The sequence below is a fragment of the Mus musculus genome, chromosome 4, assembly GCF_000001635.26.
Source record: "Mus musculus strain C57BL/6J chromosome 4, GRCm38.p6 C57BL/6J".
NCBI lineage: Eukaryota > Metazoa > Chordata > Mammalia > Rodentia > Muridae > Mus > Mus musculus.
The window spans coordinates 112,702,279-112,707,584 of NC_000070.6; the positions used below are offsets into that span (position 1 = coordinate 112,702,279).

Genomic DNA, 5,306 nt, shown 5'->3' on the forward strand with positions numbered 1-5,306 from the left:
CTTGGTTGGTGGTTTTCTTAGTAGAAATCTCTCTAGGAAAATATGTAATAAAAAAATCAAAGTAAACTTTAACCCATTAAAAAAAAAAGAATTTCAAAGATGTGCTGTGTGTGTGTGTGTGTGTGTGTGTGTGTGTGTGTATGTATGTATGTATGTATGTATGTATGTATGCATGCATGTTTTCAATGTTATATCAAGAGTTCACTTCATATTGCTGCACTGATTTGTAGGTTCACAATGTGGTTTAAAATTTCTGGTCCACTTTTGAAATTAGTTTATTTTTCTTTCCTTTAAGATTTTTTTATAAACTCAAATATGTGTTAAGACAAGTACTGATCAACTATAAGAAAATCAAGAATTGTATTTGAAAGTTTTGACTGTAGAATCAAAATGATCATCTGCTATGGTCTATGTATATTCAAAGGCAAAATGAAACAAAACAAAACAAAAATTGTCGTAGCATGAGGACATTTGGAAGATTGGGTTTCAACATTTTATTCTGTCATCCTGATAAAACTAAAAGAAAGAAAGAAAGAGAAAGAGAGAGAGAGAGAGAGAGAGAGAGAGAGAGAGAGAGAGAGATAAAGAAAGAGTTCTATAATAAAAAAAATAATAAAGAAGGCAAAAATCTTAACACATTTTACTCCATTTTTCCCATTGTCTTTTTACCCTTTCAAGATCCAGATTCACCCATGTCCCCAGTCCTTCTCAAATCCATGGTCTAATCTGTATCACACACACACACAGACACACACACACACACACACACACACACAGACACACACACACACATACACACACACACACACACACACACACACACACACACACACATACTTTAATTAATTTTTTTAGTATTGACCATATGTATAGGTGTTTAAGACTGACCATTTGGGAATGAGTAACCTATGAGGGAGTTGGTTCATGGAAAAGCCTGATTCTTCTTTTTGTCAGGAACCATGAGTTGCTTGTAGCTCTTCATCTAAAGGTGAAACCTTGTGAGATTTGCCCCTTCCATACTACCATGTCACTCTAAGGTTTTATGGGTTCAGCTATACTACTATATGAAAAACATCATCTCAAAGCTGTAATCCTGGTCCTCTAGGCCCTGTAATTTTATCCCCACATATTTTGTGAGAATTCTTGATTCTTTAAAATCCTAGTGATGTTATGTAAATGTTTTTAAAACACGGTGTGGGATATAGGGCTGCTTCCACAACCACTATGATTTGTCTCAGGCTTGAGGAGGGGTGTAACTTTTGCCAGCTGCAGAAAAATTTGTCTTGAATTCTGGGGACTCTTTTGTTGTCGTTAGCTTTGCCATCTGTAACCATGGGATTTTCCATCTGTCCATTTTGTTCCCGAAAATAATGACTCTGAAACTTCTTACATATTTGCAGATGCCTAGACCAACACTTTATGTTTTACACCACTAGATCATAACTTAATGATCCATTATTTTATTCTATGTCCTGCCAAATGGACGGTTCCCTGGTCCTCAGTTTCATGTGACCATCTGTCTTCCTCTCTCTGGGACAAATCCTCTCCTGTAATTGTCTCTCCCCTAGAATTCTCTGTATACCAGAACTTCTACCACCCTATTTCCTGCCTAAGCTAATAGACCAACAGCAATTTTATTGGCGGGTTATTCTTCCATATAGTACAAAGGACTTTTTATACACTCCAGAGGAGGTATAAATGTGAAATCCCCCAAAGGGCCTCTGTCTGCTTCTACCTCTGCTGCTGCTTGTTATTACTGCTATTTTTGTTATTGTTGGATTTCTGGATTGTTGGATTGCAAAATTTCTAGATTCCTAGAATGTTGTGTTGCTGGATTGCTCTTAGCTAGATTGTGGTTGTGGATTGGAGATATTCTGACAATAAAAATTGTACTTTATCCCAAGGAACTTGACACCACAATCAGCAGGAATTAGTCAAAAGAGGTCTATACACCACTTCCCCACTAGCCTTATTGCTCTACCAAATGTTGGGTTTGGAAGGGATAATGGTGGAATAAAAATTGGAAGGTTGGTAGGTAAAAGAGCCCAATAAATCAGCCCAAAAAGGTCTGCATACACTGATAATCTGTTATATTCCTTATGGAGTGGTTGTAAGAGTTATTTTGCAGATGTATTAGTGCACCCCACCTTTAGTTATTCTCTGAGTCTCTGCATTTTGGTGAACTGAGAATTTCTATAGTTATTTCCATAGGATTCAAAAACTAGTTTTTGTTAATAGATGAGAGCTATACCTATATATAGGTATAAAAATACAACTAAGAATGCAGTTAGAAATTGATGTAGTTGTGGAAAATGGCAGCAATTGTACATGTTTTTAAACAAATTTTTCATTTGTTACAGTCTTTGTTATCCCAGAACTCACTTTGTAGAGCAGGTTGGCCTCAAACTTACAGATATCCACTGGTTTCTGCCTCCCCAAGGGCTGAGATTAATTACGTGTACCACCACATCTGGCTCAGTAGAGGGTCTTAAGGACAAATTTAACTATGAAGTGGATACAAATTTAAAAGTTAAAATTATTTAATGAAAATCTTTAGAGCTTAAGCATAAAATCATAAACAAAGTCTCATTTCACTTAAAAGATTAAAAAAATCCTAAATTCACTCAAAGAAAGAATGAAATAAAATGAAAGAAGGATCAACTACTAAGCTGATAGAAATTATCTTTACAAGCCATTTAGAAGCAATGGATGTTATTCAATTTTTTTGGAACAGTTTGATGTGCCACTATTAAAGTCATATGTAAAATTAGAACTTTTTTTCAAGTATGGTGAAAAAAGTTAACCCAGAGTAAAAAATGTGTTTTGTGTTTGGGGGAGGGGGCAACTTAGAGGACTTTCCTATATGTTTTGGTTATTATTTCTCTTCCCAGAAGGATTCACACTGACTAGATTAGAGTAAACAATCTTGGCTCCAGTTGGTACAGTATTGGAGCTCAGCTGTCAGTTGTCTCCACCACAAAATGTACAGCACATGGAGATTCCCTGGTTCAGGTCCCACTATACACAGCCTATTTATCTATATAAGGATGGCAAAGACATTTTTGGAGAAATTATTCCCAAATATGTTGAGAGAATAGAATGATTGAAGGATGTCATTGGAGAAGGGAGAGTGACCCTCAGGATCTTTAGTGTCAGTTTTGATGGTGAAGGGCAATATCACTGCATCTTCAAAAGTGGCAAATTCTCTGAAGAGCACATCACAGAAGTCAAAGTTACAGGTAACCAATGATTCTTTTGAGAGTAATTTCTAAATTCACTCACTGAATTACATATACGAAAAATGTCTGCTCATAAATTCGACAAGGAATTGAATCTTATATGGTTTTGTTGACATTTATAGTCTGAAGACTTATCTCAGCAGTTTAGATTAATACAGAGCAAACATTTTACTGAAAGATAACTAAATAAGATAAAGAAGCCTTTCTTCCACAGAATTATTTAGAACAAGTTGCTAATTGATTTTTTTCTCCCCATCTTCTTATCTAGTGCTTTCTCTCTTAATTGATTTATTGTGTCATTTGGAGCCCCATAGAGTTTTGACCATCTTTATATCTGCAAACACTGGGTTGAACATGTAGGAGGAGTAGTTTTCCTTTTGTGTTCTTTTTCTCTTTCCATTCACTGTGCACTACTGTTTTATCTTTGTTTACAACCACCTGGGAAATCCCGGGTTCAAATACTTGTTCATCCTCCTACTACCAAAGGTGTAATAGTAAAGTGTCATTCAGGAGGTTGGTTCCCACAGCCCCATTTGGAATGGAGAGACAACAGAGGAGGGTTCATTCCAGCTGCATCAAAATTCCATTCACAGGACAGAGACACACTCTTCAATATGAAGATAACCTTTCTCCTTAGAGACAACTCCTTCAGGAATGTCACTTGTTGCCTTTAAAAAACTCTAACAGGCCAAAAGGAAAGCACAAGAACTATTCTTGAGTAAACTTTATATATTCATTCTTGAAATAATTATCACTTTATATAATTTAGACTTGAAACAAATATTACATGATTTCTTCACTTGGTTTTAGGCCATTATTTTTCCTTCCTTTTATTTATCATCTTACCTATTGTCTAGTTGATTGTCTTTGCTAGATTCATTTCTTTCACTATTTTACTAATATTGGAGATTTTAGGGTACAAAATCCTGTTTTGTTTTGTCCTAAAGTATTGTTTAATGTTTTTATCTTTAGCTAAATTTAATTCTTAAAAATTGTTTTATCAATATTATTTTTTAAATAGATATAGGTTAGAAACAAATGAGAAAATGTTCAACATCTTTAGCTATCGACCAAATGTACATTAAAAGACCTTTGTGATCTCATGTCAATCAGAACAACTAAAGAAAAATATGAAATCTGCTAGCATGGCTTCAGAGAAAGGGGAATGATGAATTATTGGTGGTAAAATTGCAAACTGGTAATACCACTACAGAAACCAGTGTAGAATTTTCTCAAAAAAGCTAGAACTAGAGGTACCACCTTATTCACTTTTGGGAATATATCCAAAGAATATGCACGTTATTATAGAGATACTTGTTTGCACATGTTCTTGCTGTTTTTTTCCAGGAAATAGTCAGAAATAACCTAGATGTCTATACACTGACAAATGGACATTGAAAAAGCAATTTATGATAGCATATATAATTGACCCTAAAAATTCTACCAGAGAACTCCAAAACCTGGTAAACAGCTTCAGGGCAGTAGCTGGATATAAAATTAACTCAAACAAATGAGGGACCTTTCTCTACACAAAGGATAAACAGGCTGAGAAAGAAATTAGGGAAACAGCAACCTTCAAAATAGTCACAGATAATATAAAAAATAAAACCTTGGTGTGACTCTAAGGAAGTGAAAGATCTGTATAATAAGAACTTCAAGTATCTGAAGAAAGAAATCAAAGATCTCAGAAGATGGAAAGATCTCCCATGCTCATGGATTGGCATAATTTATATAATAAAAATGGCTATCTTGCCTAAAGCAATCTACAAGTACAATACAATCCCCTTCAAAATTCCAACTCAATTCTTCATGGAGTTAGAAAGGGTAATTTGCAAATTCATCTGAAAAAAAGAAAAACTAGGATAGCAAAAACTATTCTTAATAGCAAAAGAACCTCTGGTGGAATCATCATGCCTGACTTCAAGTTGTACTACAGAACAATTGTGATAAAAACTGCACGGTACTGGTACAGCAACAGATAGGTAAATCAATAGAATAGAACTGGAGACCGACCGAGAAATGAACCCACACACCTATGGTCACTTGATCTTTGACATGGGGGATAAA

At 35.0% G+C, this 5,306-nt stretch overlaps 1 pseudogene; it reads left to right on the top strand.

The window, feature by feature from the left end:
- The first annotated feature begins 2,863 nt into the window (after positions 1-2,863).
- Gm12817 lies at positions 2,864-3,961 on the top strand (annotated as a pseudogene).
- Positions 3,962-5,306: the final 1,345 nt, after the last annotated feature.